An 18,934-nucleotide genomic window follows, 5' to 3' on the forward strand; every position below is an offset into this window, starting at 1 on the left:
ATTAGAGACTGATCCTGTCCCCTGAGTCGTTGTTTCTCCAGACTATGGCTTAAATCCTACCCTTCTGCAGCAAACCCACTGAGATCCTCAGGTTTGGTCCTTCTGGGGCTGCTCTTGCTGTTGGATCTAGTTCTCAGCACAAAGTTCTTTGATATTATAATGTTGTAATGGCAGGAGACCCTGGTTAAGCAAAAACAGAACCGGCCCTCCCTCCCTCTGGGGGTTGCGGGTTATTAACAGAGCTTTGCTCAGCTGAGCAACATGGAACTGTCAGGTCTCTGCCCGCATTCCTGTCTTGCAGCTTCAAAATTCTCATACTATTTAAAAAAAGCAAAAACAAGGCAGCTTATGTGGTCCCAGCAGATCCTCGTCCTGGCATGGCTGCTGATCTTTTGAAGTTAGAGGTTCACAAAATCCTGCTGTCCATCTCTGTTCCCCAAGAGGAACAGGTCTGGGAACTAGCTCCTCTGCGGGTTCAGCTTGCACCCCACTACTGCCTTGGCAAAGCCAGCTCCAAGGGGCAGGGACCCCCTTGACACCCATGCCCATCAGGGAATCCTTGCTGTGAGCCCAGACCCCTTGCCTGCTTGCCAGCCAGCCTGCCAGCCTCCACCCCTGCTCTGCCCTATGGAGACTTTTTTGTTTAGTGTTACCTGCTTTCTTTAAGTTCATTATGAAGCATTGTATCAACTGTCTTATTGGAATAGAAATTAATTCTATCAGCTGCAAAATCAGTGTCTTGAGTCTTTTGGACTTGCTTGGCACAACCTGCTTTTAATAAGCCCCTGTTACACAGTAGTTGTTAGACCTTATTCCCAGGTGTTTCACGCTGTTTACTCCACTGTGTTGTATGGAGCTGATACCAGGTTGAATGGGTCACAATTTCTTGCTTCTCTCTTTCTGGTCATCCTGACAAGCAGCGAAGTCGCTTCATGTGCTCACTGCAAACCCTCTAAAACTCATGCTGGACTGTTCGTGGTGCTGGGAAAACTGCCAGAGCTTCATCCCCAGCCTATGCTCTCCTTTTTGGTTCATGGACCGCTCTTGAAGTCACATTGACAAAAGGCAGCAGATCTGTGACACTTCTTAGCCCTGTAGCAGGGACAGGCAGCAGTATTGGAGCCAGACAAAGAGTTTGGTGCTTCAGAACCAGGTCTTGTTGGTTTGGGATCTTTCCATTTGAAGGCCTCTGGCACATTAAGAGCCCTCCCCTGAGCTTTTCATCCTCTTTCAAGCTGCTCTAATAAACCTCTTTTTTATTTGGCTCAGCTAGTAGTCTGTGGTGGGTCTCTTGCGTTATGCACGTGCTTACCCTGGACTGAGCATCACCAAACTCATCTCATGCACACACTGCAGACAAGCTGCTGGCTCACAGTGTGCTGCGGAGTTGAGTGGCTCTGGCAGCCACCTCTGAATGACTGAAAGCTTCATGTCACATATGCAACCTGCCATGCACCCAGCTCTGCTGGAATTATGGCTCTGTGCAGCACCGAGCATTTATCTCCGGTAAAGCAAGCTGTTCAGTAAGGTTCAGGATTGCATTTTACATTGCGCACAGCATAGACTGGGTGCAGTCCAAGACTTCCACATCTGCAGCTGTAGCATAACCAAGGGGAGAAATCCAGGAGGCTGCATCTCCCTGAACAACAGCACCACTTACAGCCTGGTCTCAGATGCCAGCCTGGGGCCAGAGCCACGGAGCAGCAGTCTGCCAGCACCAGGGAGGAGGCGGGTATCTGCTTTTTCTGTGTGCCTCAGGATTAGTCCACCACCGTTGAGCATCGCATCTGTGGCCTGCACCAGTCTGGGCTGACAACGGTCTCTGCTAAGTGGCTCTTCCTGCCTGGGGGTGCCTGGGGCGTTCAGCTCAGCAGGGTGCCTATGCCCTGGACAGAGGCTGAAGAGTGGAGCAACAATTTAAGCTGCTGCTTAAAAACATCTCCTTGGAAAGCTTCTACCTGCTGCAACAAAGAAGGTGCCTAACCAACAGGAGAAAGCATCGTTTCTTCTGTCTTGGTTTGCCATAGTCTAGGACACTGGCCTGCCAGACAGTTACCTGGGCATAATTTCTGGCATGAACTTGAGATAGCTGGAACTGAGGGTCAGCCTCTTCCAGACAATCCCAGCAGCAGAAAGTATCTGAAGAATCCCACAGACTCACACCCAATTTTCAAGGCCAGCATTTCTCCCAGCATACACAACCCTGCCCAGGAGGCTAGCAGGGTTACATTATCTGGAGTTTGAATCTGGACATGAGGAGGCAGGTGCTGGAGAAAACAGGCAGGCACATGAGCAGTCAAAGGCAAGAGCAAGCGTTTCAGGTCTGCACACTCAGCACATTGCATCCCATCCAAGCAGAGCTGGGGATGTTGAAGAAGTGAGACAGGGAACAACCGGGGATGGGTTGCAGGGCTTCTGCCAGACTGAGCACCAGGAGTAAGGCAACATCGGTGCTCTGTGAGACAGGGGAATGGAACTGCTTAAGGCGAGAGTCAAGGATCGAGAGGAAAATTATAGTGGAAAAAACCAAGCATACTGGGCTGCAATTCCTGAGGGTTGTGATGAGAGACCCTCTGGCCCCTCAACCTGTTTGCACTATTGCTGGAGACACACGAGTCTTAACATCCCAGCAAGAGGGAGAACGATCGTGCCCGGAGCGGGTGTCCATGGGAGGCACTGCCAGGGAGATTAGGCAGGGCAGGGTGTTCAGGGCAGTCCCTCACACCGGTTACTTTTGTGATTGTTGTTGCTCCAAGTCCTCTGCTTTACAGGAATGCGTAGTGCAAAGCACGAGGCTGGAGGCCCGCAGTGCTGGGTGTGCTGATACCGAGAGCTGCTTTGGCTCCCGTCTTTCAGTGCAGTTTAGCATGACCATGGCAGACGTCAGGAGAGGTGCCCACCCCTCCTGCGGGTCAGTGGCTGCTGGAAAATGCTCCTCATGGGCCCCCATGTCCTCAGTGGTCTCGCAGCTGCCCGCCGCCCCCTGGGGCTGGTGCCAGCCCAGCCACACAGCAGACCCACCGCTATGCTGCCCTGCCCGGGAGAGAAAAAACCAAACCCAAGTGCTAAGCGTCTCAGGAGCATGCCGGCCAGGAAGGCAGCAGGGGATCCAGCCAACATGAGCGGGCGTGCCAAGGCGGGGGGGGGGGCACCCCTCACCAGACAGGGTGTCCCTGTGGGGTGCCCGGCAGCAGCTGGTGCCCGGAGAGCTGGCGCCGGGGTTAGCACCCTGTCGGGCCTTTGCTTGTATATAAGTGTTAATCCTCCAGATGGAGTTTCAGCAAAGAGAAAGTTGAGGCAATTTAAATGGAGGGCTTAAGGGCTGCCCTGCACTGGGAAGGGGCTCAGGCCACAACTGGGTAAACGTCAGGTGAGCAGCACCAGGGACGGTGCCTGCTCTGGGAAACACTGCCAACACAAATCTCTTAATAGTCTCTCAGTCTTTGCAAGGCCTTAAAATCAATCGGAGGATTAACTAAGCAAAGCTGGTTTTATGATACCTGATCCAGCTCTGTGCAATTGGATCTAACCTTGCTTAGGCCCTCCTTTGTGACTGGGCTTGCTAATGTGCCGCCTGCAGCCTAGGAGCCCTGTGGAGCAACAGCAGCAGCCTGAGGAGGAGCAGGGGAAGACCTCCCGGGGGGGCATGGGGGAGCGGGGGGGGGTCCCACTGCCACGGGGGTAACCTGCTCGGGAGGGATGCCGGAGAGCAGCAGCATGGCACTGCTCATGCACGCCAGTCACTTCCCTCCCCCCCTGGCGTCTTCTCTTAATTCACCATTTCTCCTTGCAGAAGTTCTCTGAAGGTAAGCCACTGACCCCTTCTCACTAGCTACCAGCTTGGTGTGGCTTCTGGGACACCTTCTTCCCAGGAACAGGTATATGTTGCACTTTCCCTTTTCTCTGACCGTAGTGGCTCCTGGGCGGGGGTGTTCAGGGCTGAGCTGAAGCCTGGGAGCAGATACACCCATCTCCTGCCACGTGCACTGGTAAGCCTCATCTGCAGAGGACCACTTTGGAGATGTCACCAGTGAGGGAAATGACCAGTCTCCCTTAAACACACACTCTGGCTCCTGGCAGATCAATACTGTAATTCGTTTGATGACAACAGGAGCAGCCTGCCCAGCTGACACCAGGCAGCATCTCTGTTTTAAACCAGGTGTAGGAGTGTTTGTTCAGCTTTTGCCAAAGCAGTTTGCTCTCTCAGGCTGAAAGTTACTCCTAGTGACAACATGTGCATGAGAGCTCTGTCAGGTCCCTAACCAGAGTCCGAATCGCCCTAAACACCCTGTGGCTGCACAGCACGGGCGGATCTGGATGTTTCCACTGTACCTGCTAAGCAGTCACAGTACCAAAGTGATGTGAGGAATAATGAAATATCCCCTCCAGAACCGAGCAGTCTCAGTTTTCTGGCAAAATTCTTCCCTGCCCCTTTTTTCCAGCCTCACTCCTGCAGTCTGTGGCCAGGTCAGTTCAGTCCCACAATGCAGAGATCGTGATGCAACATAACACAAAGTGATACCTGGCTGCTGAATTACCCTGCTCTCCAGTATCTGTGCTGACTTGCGAGCCTCACAGCTTTAGGCCTGTCAGCCACCAGGAGTTCATCTATGCAAATCTGCTACAAGAAAATGAGGTCTATAAATAATAGACACCTTGGGCCTGCACGTCGGTACAAGGTAATCCATTGTCTTGCTTGAAAGGTATCCGGTTATATTTCATGCTTACGTGTGAAAGTTACAAGGAAAAAAAAATCCAACCTTTACTCACCTTCTGACCTAAAAAAAGAGTGGAGGGGAAATGTTTCTTGGCTGAAACTGAAACTGGTCTGCCAAGAAGCCAGCCCTTGGACTTCGCTCTGTGCTGGGGGGTGCTGTAACAAACACTCCTGCTTCTTCTGCCTCCTTTGCAGTGGTTGCCTCCTGCCCCTCTGGTTTTTTTTCAGAAGAAATGTGAGAAAGCTTATTTACACCCCAGCAAAGGGCTCCTTTAGATGTTAACAAAACCCAAACCGTTCCTAAGTTGTACTGCCTTTAAATCTTTCTAAACGGAATGTATTCATCTCAGAGCAGTCTTGGCTCTTGGGAGGCACTTCTCTCCTGACTGCTGCTTTGGGTGGCCCTGTATTCTTGGGAACACGGGCCACAGAAATCAGGTGAAATTATTTAATTCTCTTTCTATCCTAGTTGTGAAAGCATTTATATACCTGGAAAATATTCAGAAATGTGCAACAAGGCTGATCAAGTGTATAGAATAGCATCCATATGAGGCACAGCTCCATAGACTGTGATTCCTCAGCCTGGAAAGGGGTGACTGCGGGACAAAATGATAGCAGTCTCTGAAATCGTGAGTAGCATAAAGTCACCCAGAGGTGATTTGCTCACTGGCTCTGGTTCTTCAAACAGAAGAAGGTGGTTCTTTGCACAGTGTGTCATTAATCTGCACAAATCTTTGCTGCAGAACATTGTGGATGCTGAAGGTTTACATAAATTTGAAAAAATAAACTGGACAAAGTCATGGAAGGAAAAAAACCCACCACCTCCTAACAGCTATTAAATAAGAAACCTCACTTCTGTCATGGGAAATCTCTGCAAACTGTCAGAGTCTGGGAGAGTCTTCTGGAGGGGCATTGCTGCAAGCTTTGTGCTGTTCTGACAGTCTTCCTGACGTCTCTGTTGCTGGACAGGGTATCTTTGCTCTCACCTCCTATAGGCATTTGATGTCATGATGTCCCCATGCCTCTCCTCCCCCATGATTTCCACCCCCATCACCTTTTTCTAAAACTCACAGATTTAGTGTTACAATTAAGTTCTGCACTGAATATATTTTTGGTTTGAGAAGCGTCCAAACAATTCTTTGTGAAAGCGCCTTCTGGCTGCCTGTATAGCATTCTGAAAGGGACAAGCCTTTAGATAGGCTGGCAAGTCAAATAAATAGTAAATAAATGGTTCTGAGAATTGAAGTTTCCCTGGGAAGCCTGAATCTCTAGTTCTGTAAGGGCTTGGTTATCAAACAGATGATTTACATCTTACTAGGTATTTCCATCTGTTGATAGAAAAATGCTCTGTTGCATAATGTTCCTTTTGCTCCTGGTTCAGTTCTCACTATTGCCAGAAGTGCTTTTGGGCCCCCAGACCAGTCTGTTTAAATAATCAGCTGGGAGCCAGTGGTGCTTTGGGGTGCTCAGTCTGGTGGGCGAGCAGGGAAGACCAACAGCGAGGGCCTTGGCAGAGCCGCTGCCTGTGGGCTGCTGCCAGCAGGCACCCGGCTGCATGCCCTAAGGACAGCTTCTGCCTACGGCTCTGCCCGCTGCCTGCTGGTGCAGCTCCAGAGCACCTACCTCGGGGCTCAGTGCCCACTGGGCTTACTGCCACCCACTTCTGAGAATGTATTTTTCCAAGCTTGGATGCAAATCTCAGTCACTTCTTTTTCAGCATATGTAAGTTTGCTCACTTTTGGTCACACGTGTCCAAAGGATGGAATCTGTCTGTATTGCAATTGCAGGGGAACTTTGCAGTCCAATTGCCTGCAGATGTTCAAACTTGCAGCCACCAGAGGAAAAGGACAGCGCGTGCAAACTGAGTGCGCTTCCATGTTGCTCGCCTTTTGTGTCCGTTCCGCTTCGCCAGTCTGTAGGTGGACTGCTCTACTTCTTGGAGGATGAACTGAAAAGCTAGCAGTGCCAATAGCAATGCATTTGTTTGTTGCTACAAATTCGCATCTCCAAAGAACCCTGAGAACTGTAATTGCTCCAAAGTATCCCAGAATGCGTTGTTTTGTAGCAGTCACTGGGAATATATTATCCTTAAGTGTAAAACAAAGAACCTGGAAACTGTATTCAACAGGCAAGCAAAACAGGGAATATTTTAACCAGCAAAACGAGGGGAGAGTGTTGAGATGAATGAAGAGAGGAGGGAAATACTGGGCTCAATGCCTGATTCCTAATCCCTAAACTGTCTTACTATAGTATTGTGAAAGCCAGGAGGAATAAACCTAATACCACAGCTTCTTGCCATCAAGAAACTATCTATTAATACAGTACTGCTAAGGTAATTAACCAAATCAGACTTAGTCCAGTGCTGAAAAGGATTTCTTCCCCCAGGGATAAGCAGATGTCTCAATCTAATTATACAAGTTATTTAATCAGAACCAGAGGTTGGGTATCTAATGAAAATACTACCTAATGTGGGGGGGAGAGGTGGTAGCTCTGAAGCAGTGCAAGCAGAGGGGGATACAAGCTTCCAAACCGGTAGAGTTTCTAATGCTCTTCTGCCTTATTTCTATACATGACTTTAAGTAAGATCTCAGGACAGGAATTTGAAAAAAAAAATCACTTGTGAAAAGAACACATTCCAGCAAAATTTTGTTTCACTGCCTGGTATGGAAAGAAAGTTCTAAAAAATGTCATTAGTGCTTCACCCACCCATGGTGCTGACACTGGAACAAACAGCTGTGTTCTGTCTGAGGCAGTTGATAGCGCTAAATGTTACCGTTTTGTCAGCCTTGCTTCGCCTAGGTAAAAACTGTAACAGATGCCTAAAACCTGCCAGTTGTTCTGTGTGCGTGTAGCTGACAGTGGGAGTGCAGTTGTTCACAACTGGAAAGCGCACACTCTGCAGGCTTGCAGCAAGGGTGCTCACTGTCTTCTCAGGGATGGGCAGAGCCCCTGAACCGATGATTCTTGTGATATACAGGTGTCTGAAAAGCAAGTGGAGAATCACTCCCACCGGGAAGGCTGTGTTGCTATCACCAGGAGCCAGTGCGTGGGCTTACTGAACAGTCACAGGATGGGACACATGCACGCTCCAGCCTCGAGAAGACAGAGGAGCTGAATTCCTTTAATTTTATTATAATTGAAACCCAGGTACTCCTAACAGTTGTCAGTAACTTAGCCGCACACGAGGAACTTTCCTGCATGCTTGAAGGTAGCTGCTCCCAGGTGGAGCCATGCAGTCTCCAAGGAGGGGCACAAGGCTCCTGGCAGGACCGCCCCTCTCTGGGCTGGCAGTGCTCACTCCAGGCTCCTGCCCATCTCTCTCAGTTTAGCACGTTCCATAGATGAGGGTCTTCTCTCTTGAGTTCTTCCCGACAGCTTTGTCTGCCTCTCCACCACCGCTGCCCAGTTCCTGATGCTGGCCGCTGCGTGCTGCTCCTCTTGCTGGCTTGCCAGCCCCCTCCGTTTCAGGGCCAGACTGGCGAGCAGTGCCATGTTACCTAGTGATGCATTTCTGACTGTCCCATCTCATTAAGCTGTTCGAGCAGCATGCACCCATGGGAGAGTCAGGAGGGAAAGCCGGCTCTGGCTGCTTTGATTGGCTTCTTGCATACGTGTGCACATGCATTGCAGATAGTGCCGAGTCTTCCCGAGCGATTACTGACAGACAAGGAGTTAACATGTACAGCTGTGTGGCCAACCAGCCACTGCCTTGGAAGCTTTGTAACTGAGGGAGTGTGGGCAGCACCCCCAAAATTAGGATTCTGCCCTTTTTTTATCTCCGGGGCTCTCTTTCTCCCTCATTTCCACCAGCCAGTTTCAGCAGACTTGGTCCCACTAACATCCAGATGGGCATGAGGAGGCTCCTGATCCGCATCCCAGCAGTGAACACTTGCGGGCTCCTCTCCGACAGGCAAAAGCCCGTCTGCTTTCCCTCACTGGGGTCTCCCCAGCACCACGCTCAACCAGAGACTTTCAGCCTTTGTAGAACTGCAGGGTGATGTGGATGGCCAGCAATGCCTATGCATGTTTGCACCCACAACACACCCCAGCCTTGCTGCCACCGAGTTGTGTGGGCATGAGTCCTGAGTGAAAACAACAGAGCCTGTGCAGCGTCAGGCTGGGGACTCACAGCAGATGTTGCCCTCTCCCAGAAAGAAAGGGAGAAAAGAGGAGCACCACATGCAGCACAGCCACATATTTTACTTTCAATTAAGTGATAGTCCGGAAAGATCCAAAAGGCTTTGGGTTTGCTGGCCACCTGTGAGCTTGTCAGGTTGCTGTTGTTTTTATGCTGCCACCTAAAAAGTTGTCCTTCTGCCCTTCTGATGCATTAAGAGTTTAAAACAATAGCTTATGATCACATAGATTAAACGAGGACAGAGGGAAAATGTTGTTCAGCTGAAGATTTCCTTCAGTTACTTAAAGTTACGTGTATTCTTCTTGATTAGTTTCAATTAATCTTAACCTTGTATTTTGTCCAGTTTAAATAAGTTTATGTGTTTTCTCTGCTGCGTATACATATGAAGTGACATGCACATCTAGAAGAAACAGGCAACCTTTACGCACATTCTTCATTCTGAAGCACAGAGCATCTGTTTGTAACAGCTGAACTGAAGAAATATGGCATTTCTGAACATGTAGCTGTAGACGAATGGGTTGTGATATGCTGTGAGACTGAATGAAAGAGGGGAGGAAATAAAAAGTGCATAGACCACTTGAGTTTACGCGGGTATCAATTCCATTCTTTAAGAATCTGCTCCACAGAGACGTGTTTGCAAAGTGTGGTTTCTCTTTGTTCATGTAGAAATCTGCACACAAAAACTCTTGTGCAAAAATGATCTGCTTTTCTACTAGCACCTACAAATGGGAAAACTACAAATTGAGCACAGATCGGGGGCGGGGGGCGGTGCATGTTAAATCTTTTTCTGTGAGCTTACAGCTGTGCAGAAACAACTGAAGCTGAGGTGAGGCACTGCAGCCACTGAAAATCTGACCCTGGATATTAAACAACCCCCCTGTGAGATAGTGTTCATCTAGGGGATTTAAACAATTCGGAATTGCCAAAGCACAGTGCCCCTGAAAGAGAATTTACTAGACAATAGAAAAGCGATTGGCAGAAAAAGAAATAAAGATGAAATGTGTGTCTGTTTAACCTATTTTTCTTCACTTCCATACTTTGTTATGTATTCTGACTTCTTTAACCGATCTCTTATGGAGAACTCTTCTCTATCTTTATATCCACCTTGAACGACTGAAACACTGTTTGCCAAAGGCTTGCAGGCTCTCTCCCTCCCCAGTCCACTGCCCTTTCCCTGGAAAGGACAGATGTGCGCATTGGCAGACAGACCTGCATCTCAGCATTTCCGTGACGTTACCACCTCTTCAGACTACAGAAAGAGTAAAGCAAGGCTCCTGTGCTGCTGCTAAGAATTTTGTTGATGAGGTTCTAGGAAATGTTGACCCAAGTAAGTGGGACTGGGAAGAAAAGTGTTCAGAACAGTAGTAAGAGTGAAGAGGTGACACATCATTGCACCATGACTCGAGAGAAAGACCGGATCCTGGAGGCCTGTTGACTGCAGTGGGAGTTTGTTGGCCCACAGTGCAGCTAAACAAAATACAAGAAATACAAGCTGTGGAACAGATCAGAGCTCAGTTGAGACAGTCCTGTAGCCAGTCTGAGAAGTGCTGGGCCCTCCCCAATGAGCTACTGTCAACACACAAGGAATAAAGAGAAATTTGACTTTGAACTATGCTGTACTATATCCAGAAGACCAGTTGTATTTTCATATGCTGTATAAATAATACACTTCTTTTATCAGCTTGTACCTATTCCACACCGAATACCTAAGCGATCTGCCTGTGAATAAAAAAACCAGCTGCTTATGCATTGTAGAGTATGGGGCATTATGGCATCAGACCCCATGCAAAGATGCATCTGTAATCTTTGCATTTAACTCGTTCTTTTAACAAAGCAGGATCCACTCCTGTCTTGTCAACTGTGCAGTCCAGTATGACACAGACAACCTGCATTCTGTCCTCTGACTGCTTTGAAACACAAATAGTTTACGAAAAGGAGATTGAGGAACAGTTCTTTTCTAAGATTTGCCCACTTAAAACCAGCCCTGTGGAGCTGTGACATAGTCCCTGCTTGTGAAGATTTCTCTTCTAGAAGCAAAACTGTAAGTGTTGGGAATGATCTGAAGCCTGTCATTTCAGATGTGATGATCCCTTTTTGAAAATCTAATTAATTAAAGTCTGTTCATCTTGGAAAGTGAAAGGCTTGTGGTTTTTCTTTATAGGGAGCAGCAGAATGAATGTTTAAGATAAGATACAGGAGCAAGGTTTTGATGGTAACTACAGTATGTGGTCACCGGGAGGATGGTCGGTTGTCACTGGGACCAGCAGAAATCATTCTCTGCAGACAATGCATTTCCCTAAGGCAGATGCTGATGGGGAAGAGGGACTGTGTTCAGAGGGACAGCCCTCCCGGCAGTGGCACTGAGTGTGGCCATGCTCCTTGCTGAATGCAGACGTGGAATTAATGCCTCCTCCCATCCAAGTCTGTGGAGAGCTTTTTACTGGCGTCAGTGGCAACAGGATCAGAGTAGAGTCTTAAGGCTCTTCCCCTGGAGCTTAGAGGAGTTTAATGGAATAAAGTCTAAGTTGTAATTAATTGGCTTCTGCTTCTCCTGCAGGAAAGAGTTAATGAAGGCAAAGCTTGTCTGGCCAAGGGGCTGGTACGGCTCCAGTAGAGCTATGACTCACAGATGGAACATCCTGCCAAAGCACCCTCCTCATCCGCAGCTCCTCCTATCCCAACAGTAATAGTGTGAATTGGTCCAGCATCGTGGCCAGAAGGGATTGTCCCTTACAGCACCGGGTCTTCTCACTCAGTTCAATACTATTTGTTTGCACAAGAAATCATTGCCTGCCAGATAAGACCCTACACATGTAGCTGTATTATGTTGTTTCTGCGGTGCAGAACCGTGGTAATCTCATAAAGGCTCTTTACAGGACTGAAGGAAGTAGAGGTTAACAGAATAATTCAAATGAGTAAGGAAATGGCCAAAGGGAAGACAGAAACAGATAGACTGCTGGGAAGCAACACACAAGGAGAAGTTACTGAGTGAGCTGGGCAAAGATGAGTCTTGGAACTGACCAAGTTCAATATTTTCATCATTGAGCTTGGCTCAAAAAGAGGAGTGGAGAAATGAAATCTGTCGGTGGCATCATCCTTACAAAACAGCCCATGCTTAGTGACATGCTGTCCCGGGCATGATGCTCTACTCCAATTGCTCACCACTTCCCTCCCTCTGGAGAGAATAAGACCAGCGAAGAGCCACCAGCGGTGTCATCTCTCTGCTGCTGAGTTTCAGCCTGTACTGCCAGGCCCCTATTCCCGATGTGAGAAGAGCACAGAGGGTGGGGGGCTTAGTGTGCTGGGATACAGGCAGGGAGGAGCAGAGATGGGTAGTCTGGAGGCTGGTGCCTGATAGCTGTTCTCCAGAAGCACATGATCACCTGAGAAGTGAATTGCATTAAAAATGGATGTTTTTCTTCCTTCTGAACTCTTGTCCTCTGCCTCAGTTATAACAACAGGGCCAATGATGACTCACAAAAAGTACAAAAATTATGATAGAATGAAAGTGCAGTCAGAAGATAAGGAGGACTCTTGGTCTTGACAATGAGCTGAATTACACCACTTTGAATCCGGACTAGCAAAGCACAAATACATGGATTAGCACCAGTATAACAGATCAAAACCTGAGGTGGAGAGTTTACACAAGGCATAATTTGTAGTAACAACAAAATTACAGGGCTTCATCCCTTCATCTCCCAACCCTTGCACCTCAACCTTGCCACAATGAAAATTTCTGCCTCCCCGTTCTTCTACATCTGTACATTTTTCAAAACATCCCATTTTGGGTAGACAACCTGGGAAGCATGGCCTGTTAACACTGAAAGACCAGCTCTGGAACTGTACATCGTTAGAGCAATCAATGTGGAGTGGGGAGAATAAAGGAACACACATGTCCTACACCAAATCTGTTTGGAAAATGAAAAAACGAACCATTCTCCATGCAATTCCCCTTTCTCGCCAGTCGGACTTTGCAGGTTGCTATGCTGACTGTAATCACTGCTGGCTGACTTTGAGGGACAAGCACATGAGAGCTCCTGAGTTTGACCAGCTCCAGGTGTGGTGATTCCTGAGATCTCATTACTCACTGCACTCCAGTAAAATAACGGCTGCTTCTCCTCCATGTTCGAGTTGATATTAGATTGACAAGATCAAGTGACGGCACAACCGTAGACACCTTTATCTGCTGTATGCATAATCTTTCTTGCTGAACCCCTGCCAAACGCATCCCCAGGTCTTATCTTTTCTAAACTGAGTATTTATTCATGTGGTTGTTTTATGTAAACTGCAAAGAGCCTCATTAAATGGAAATCTTAACTCAAAAGCTTCATTATTAAGGTGGAACAGAGCTCGGAACGCACAGAGCGAAATTACCAATCTTTTGTGTTATTTTGGGAAGAAACACTTAGTGCCTTAGGCACCTCACGCAGTCCAGTGCTGAGCCTAGTGTTACCCGTAACCTCACTCAGGAAACAAGTCTGGCTTTAAGGTGAACAGTTTTACTGGCCGTTACACAGGAGTGAGTTCCCTAGGGCTGAGGAGAGCAGACCTCTTCAGGGAGAGGTGGGCAGGGACGGCTGGCAGCACTGCAGATGGCTGCCTCAGCCCCTGCTGAAAGAGAAGCTGAGGGGACCCTGGACCCTGCCCCACCCCGGCAAACCAGAAAAATCCCATCTGGCTTCTAGAGAAGGACTGGGCCAGGTGGGAAGATGGCTTGGGTGTGCAGCTGTGCACTGGCTATTGCTCCCGTTGTTGCTTGGCACTTTGTGCCTGCAGCACCTTTGGAGCTGGCTGACAACCCAGGAGCTTCGGGAGAGGATGAGTTTTTTGCAGACAAAACTCCAAGTCACTTCAATGCTGGCATTCATTGAAGGGAAATACCAAGATTTCCGTGCTTCCATGTTCTCATTTATATTACAAATGCTAATGAAAGAGTTTGAAATGAAAGACACATGCTTAAGAACGTACAGGCAGTGAAGGCGTTTCTCTGAAGCTGGAAATCAATTCTCCAGTATTTTCCCTTTCTTAGTTTGACTGAATCCAATATATATACTTTACCCAGCCATCAGAATTGCGAAACTGGTGCTTTGCACCAGACAAGAGTCATAGCATTTTTCTCCTAAACAATGAGCGGTTGCTAAACAGGGTAAAATTAAAGAAGGTAACAAATCAGTATCCAGAATTTGCATTTCTTCTGGAGAATCAGCTTTTCAGGGACAGCTTGTTTTCCACAGTAAAGAAAAGCTTTTTTTAATTCAAACCCTTCAGCAACATTAACATGCCTGGTGCAGATCTGTATACCCTGTCATACTTCTTATCTCAAGGACAGCACCTCCAACAGCAAAATGCTGCATCCATCACATGGGAGTATTAGCAAGTGCCCAGTCGTCTTGAGTATGAGTAAAATGCGTGACCCGCTGGCTTCGTGCCAAGTCAGCTGCTCTCTAAAGCTGCTACGTACCTCCCGAAATATTAGTACAGACTATTTGTTTCATTACGGTAGTGGGCATACATGATTAACCAATATTGTATTTGTGAAAAAAGGCTAAGAAAGCTGAGCCGGGCATGATGCATCAGGACACTGCGGTATCATGCACATGCTTAAAATCATGCTGAGCCACTTGTAGAGTTGTGCGCGCGCGCGCGCGTGTGTCTGTGTGTGTGTGTGTCCATGTTTGTGCACATGCACAAACACTGTTGGGGAGGGGGTGAGGAAAGCTAGTATGTCATCCCTACTTCCTTCCGTGCGTGTCAATCTTAGCGATTGTGGTACGTGTCTGTGCATGGGTGCATGTGTACATTTTACTTCCCTTTGTTGCGTTTGGTACTTTTAATCCTCTGGGGCATATCTCTGAGCTGAAGAACTTTAGAGCTGATACAGCTTTTTAAAGTGGGGATTATGTAAATGCATATTACGGGGCTTTCATAAATAGGGATTATTTGTTGAATACATTTGAGTGCTTCCTTTGGAGCCATTAAGGTCTGTTGTGTAAATAGGAATTTAGTGACTGCCTAATCTCAATTTCATTGATTCAATAAAAGATCACAACAGCATTTTTTGCATTCATTTTGGCCTTGTGAGAACTGTATTTCTGGACAATTTTCAAATAATTACAGGACTATATATGACTAAAGCTAATCATAGTGAGCATACCTTGCACATCTGTATTAACTCTTCTCCATGATTCACTCTCTATTTCTCTTTCTGTCTAGTTTTATGGTTAAAATCACTGTTGTCCCAGCCACTACCTTGTTAATTGTCACTCACTAAATTAAGAATTCTGCAAGTTTAGATGAGCAAAGCAAAAAGAATATTTTGCCAAAAGATATAGCCATCCAAAAAGTGGTAAAAAATTATTATCTGTGCTATAGTCCTAGATGAAAGACATTTAGAAAAAATGCTAAAAAATTTGGGAAATGCTGCCTCTCCTCAGGGGAGTTTCACACTTACAGACAGAGTTTACTCTGAGAAGACTTGACTTTTAGGCTCCTCTCAGCTGACAGGTAATGCTGGTATCTTTCCCTGCTGCAGAAATGGTGCAAACCCACTGATCCAATGTTCGATCAAGTTGTTTCAACTGGTGTCTGAGATGAGGCTCAGACAGTAACGGCAGCTGGCTTCACTCGTGCTGAGCCGCAGGAGACCTGGATCCACCATGACCAGAGGAGCTGCAGTATGCCATGGCTGTTCCCCCCACGGTGACCCCCGGGTGGTAATGCAGCTTACAGTGCAAACGCTGCAGAGGAAGCAGCAGCGTCCCTTCCCAAGACTAGCCACAGACACAGCGCGCTCGGAACAGCACGACTCCTGACGAAGTGAGCCTAATCCTGTTCAAAGACAGACTACAACCAAAAAGGACTTCCTGTCTTGATTGAAGCTTGTCGGGGCGACCATGACCATGTTTTCCCAAATGGGTGGCTTCCAGGGCATGCAGTTGCAGGGTGAGAGCCTCTCCCATAACTCTGTTGTTTGGCACTTGCCGTATCTTCTGGACCCAAAGCTCACCGAATCCAGCTCATCTTCTTTTCTCAAATTGACTTTTGTCTTCTGTGTGGGAGTCTTGTTGACTTGTTGGAGGTAGAAGCAGCAATGCCTTTGTTGTTTTGCCTTAGAAGAGAAAGCCGTCCTAGCCCCGGGCCAGGTTAAAGCCCCTTCAACACATTTGAATTCACTGGATCAGATGGGATTTGTCCAGTAAGTGAGGACATGACATTGCGTGCTCAATTCACAGGGTGTTAGTAGATACGTCATTCTGCAGTGTAACTCCACAGCCTTCCAGTCTGTACCAGCGTGGAAGAGAAAGCTGGTGCTGTTCAACCCCATTAAAACTGGAGGCTGGGGGGGATTCCTCCCCTCCAAGCCCCTCCTGCTCCAGTGCATGGATTCTCCTACTACACCTGATGGCACTGCAATGTCAAACATTGCAGATCCTTTTGGCATTACGCATAGGAGCTGATCCTAAACTGGGAGAGGAGTGGAGGGGGAACTGGCATGTCTCTATGTCCAGCAGAAAACTGACAGGGAGGATTCCTCCAGCTCCTTTGAGACAGGCTTCCAGCCATGATGTCCTGACACGACATGGGCCCTTGTCGCAGATCATCCACAAGCAACAGCAAGCCTGAGCATCCCCATTACCTGGACCCGGTCGGGGACCACAGCATGCACTGCATAGCCAGCATCCCCCTTGCCGTGCACAGCGGTTCAGGCTCCACTTCCCTACGTGCCGAGCTTGCCTCGTTATTTCAGTCCTCCCACCAGCCTCAGATCCAGCTGCATTAGGCAGGTTTTGATGCTGTCACAGTCACACAGAGAATGAATCATATCGAACATTGCCCATGGGGTTGTTTATTCCTTGAAGAGGGAATGGACTGCATGCCAATATTCCTGGTAAGGCATAATGAAGGAACTAGCTTTTGCTAGGAAACCTGGATGCCCTCCTACAGGGATTTGCTGGGTGATATGGCTCTAGAAAAGTTATGTAAAAATAATAATACAGATGATAAAAATAATTTTAAAAAAGCAAAGTCACTTTTGACAGGGTCTTTTAAACAGCACACCTCCTCAGCAGCACACCTCAGTGGAGACAGGGACACCAGGACACAAATACGCATGTCCAGCTCTTGAAGTTAGCGCTTATGTGGCCATATCTTAACCCTTCCTGTCCACTTTACTCAGGGTGAGAGCTCGCCTTTGCTTTTATCTCCTTCACATTGTTTTACAAAAGAGATACTTTGCCACCTGGCTCTCACTTCTGAAGCTGGAGTTGCTGAGAAAGGTGTTAAATGGGAATTTCTCATCTTCCTCTGTTCTTTGCTGTTTCCAGTCTTTAAATTCAACTTTTATTAAGCAAAACAAGCCCAGAGCACAATCTGTGCACAATGCCTTGGTTTGAAAAGATCATTTGATCAAGCATAAACCAACACTACTGTGTAAACGGTCTGTGATGGGGACCTAAATTATTACACACAATGTGTTTTCTCCTTCGGTGACTTCTGAAATACATTAACAGACATAAGTTTGAAACGCGATCCCATCCTCAGCCTTTGGAAATGATTCATTTCTATGAATGATTTACTGATTTACACACAGCTTATTTTGCATAAAGTTAGAGCTGGGCACATTTATTCATTGTGATTCCCTTAAAAATGGATATAAATATCAAAAGCAATTGGCTACCAAAAATTTGAATATTACAGCACTGCATCATGGAGAGTTGACATGAATATGAGTCTAGGTCAGAAAAAAATATACAGAAAATGCTTAAGCAAGTATGATATTTTACAGCATGTCACTGAATCATCTGAAAGGGTTATATTCATTACAAACGTATGCAGTGTTTGCAAAGGATTACTCAGGAAAAAAAAAGGAGACCATTATTCTCCTCATGAAATATGCTCCGTGATCTATGAAACCCATCTCTCCCGCAAAGTCCAGCCTCTTTCTACGGCTCTATACCTGAAAAGAGATACTGGATTCAGTGAAAGGAACCAATTACCAATCATTCCACAGCTAGAAATGTACATGTTCAATCCCAAACTTGTCAGTTTTGGCAAGGACAGTGCAAAACTGAGCCTGCCAGCAGCAAGGCATGTCACTCTTGTACCTGTTCATTCCATGATTCAGCGAAACAAGGGCCAGCGGCTCCCCAGTGCCCTGACATGATGCCTGAGCCCTTGCAATGGGCTGGCACTGATCCTGCTGCTGCCAGTTTGGCCCTTGGCTGCTGAAGGGCAGGAGCCGTTCCCGCTGGGTTGGGTGTTGTCACCCTGCCCGCTGCAAGCCTGGAGGAGGAGACGGACCTCTCCAGCCTGGCGTGATCCCACCCAACCCGCAGCTCCAGGGGCTGGGCGAACCAGGAGAGGGGTCCGGTGTGTGCCAAATCGGAGTGATCACAGGGCGGGCACCTCAGCAGGTGTGGGCAGCGCCTTTTCCCTGCCACCCCACGGCACTGGCACTGGGGGCTTGATTCACCACAGCCTGCAGGCCCGTCATCACGCCGGCACGAGGTGGGCAGTGCAAGTCGAGGCTCAAACTGGGCAGCACGATGTGCTGCAAGTTCGCTGGCGTGGGGTGTTGAGGCCTTCAACGCAGAGGAAAGGGATGAGGCACACCACCGCAGGAAAACCTTTCAGGGGGCAGCAGTCAATGTCCTTAACAGCAGAGAGCCACCCTGCCCTGGCGTCTCCTCTCTACTGGGACAGAGCAGGGCATCTGTGTATGGCCATTGACATGTTACACTCGTACACATATTGATCCGATGGTTCATTGTTCACCCAAGCCCTTGGCAAAGGTCACTGTCTCTGCTCCCATTTGTAAAAGAGGCGAAGATTAATTTTCAGAAGTGATTAATGTTCCTGGTGCCCATCCTGATTCACTTTGGGCCTCAAGCCCCAAGTCAAGTCTGGAGCTGGGTTAATTAAGGTGTCCCTTGCCCCTCTCCCAGCACTGCCAGACACGTCCGTTGCGTGTTGTCGTTGTCTTTTCCCACAAACTCCTCCACCCTTTATCCTGTGCCAACCCTCAAACCGGCTCAGAGACTTGCCTCTGAGGCTGCTTCCAAGACCCACATTTCCCGTGA

Source organism: Gavia stellata, chromosome 29, assembly GCF_030936135.1.
Source record: "Gavia stellata isolate bGavSte3 chromosome 29, bGavSte3.hap2, whole genome shotgun sequence".
NCBI lineage: Eukaryota > Metazoa > Chordata > Aves > Gaviiformes > Gaviidae > Gavia > Gavia stellata.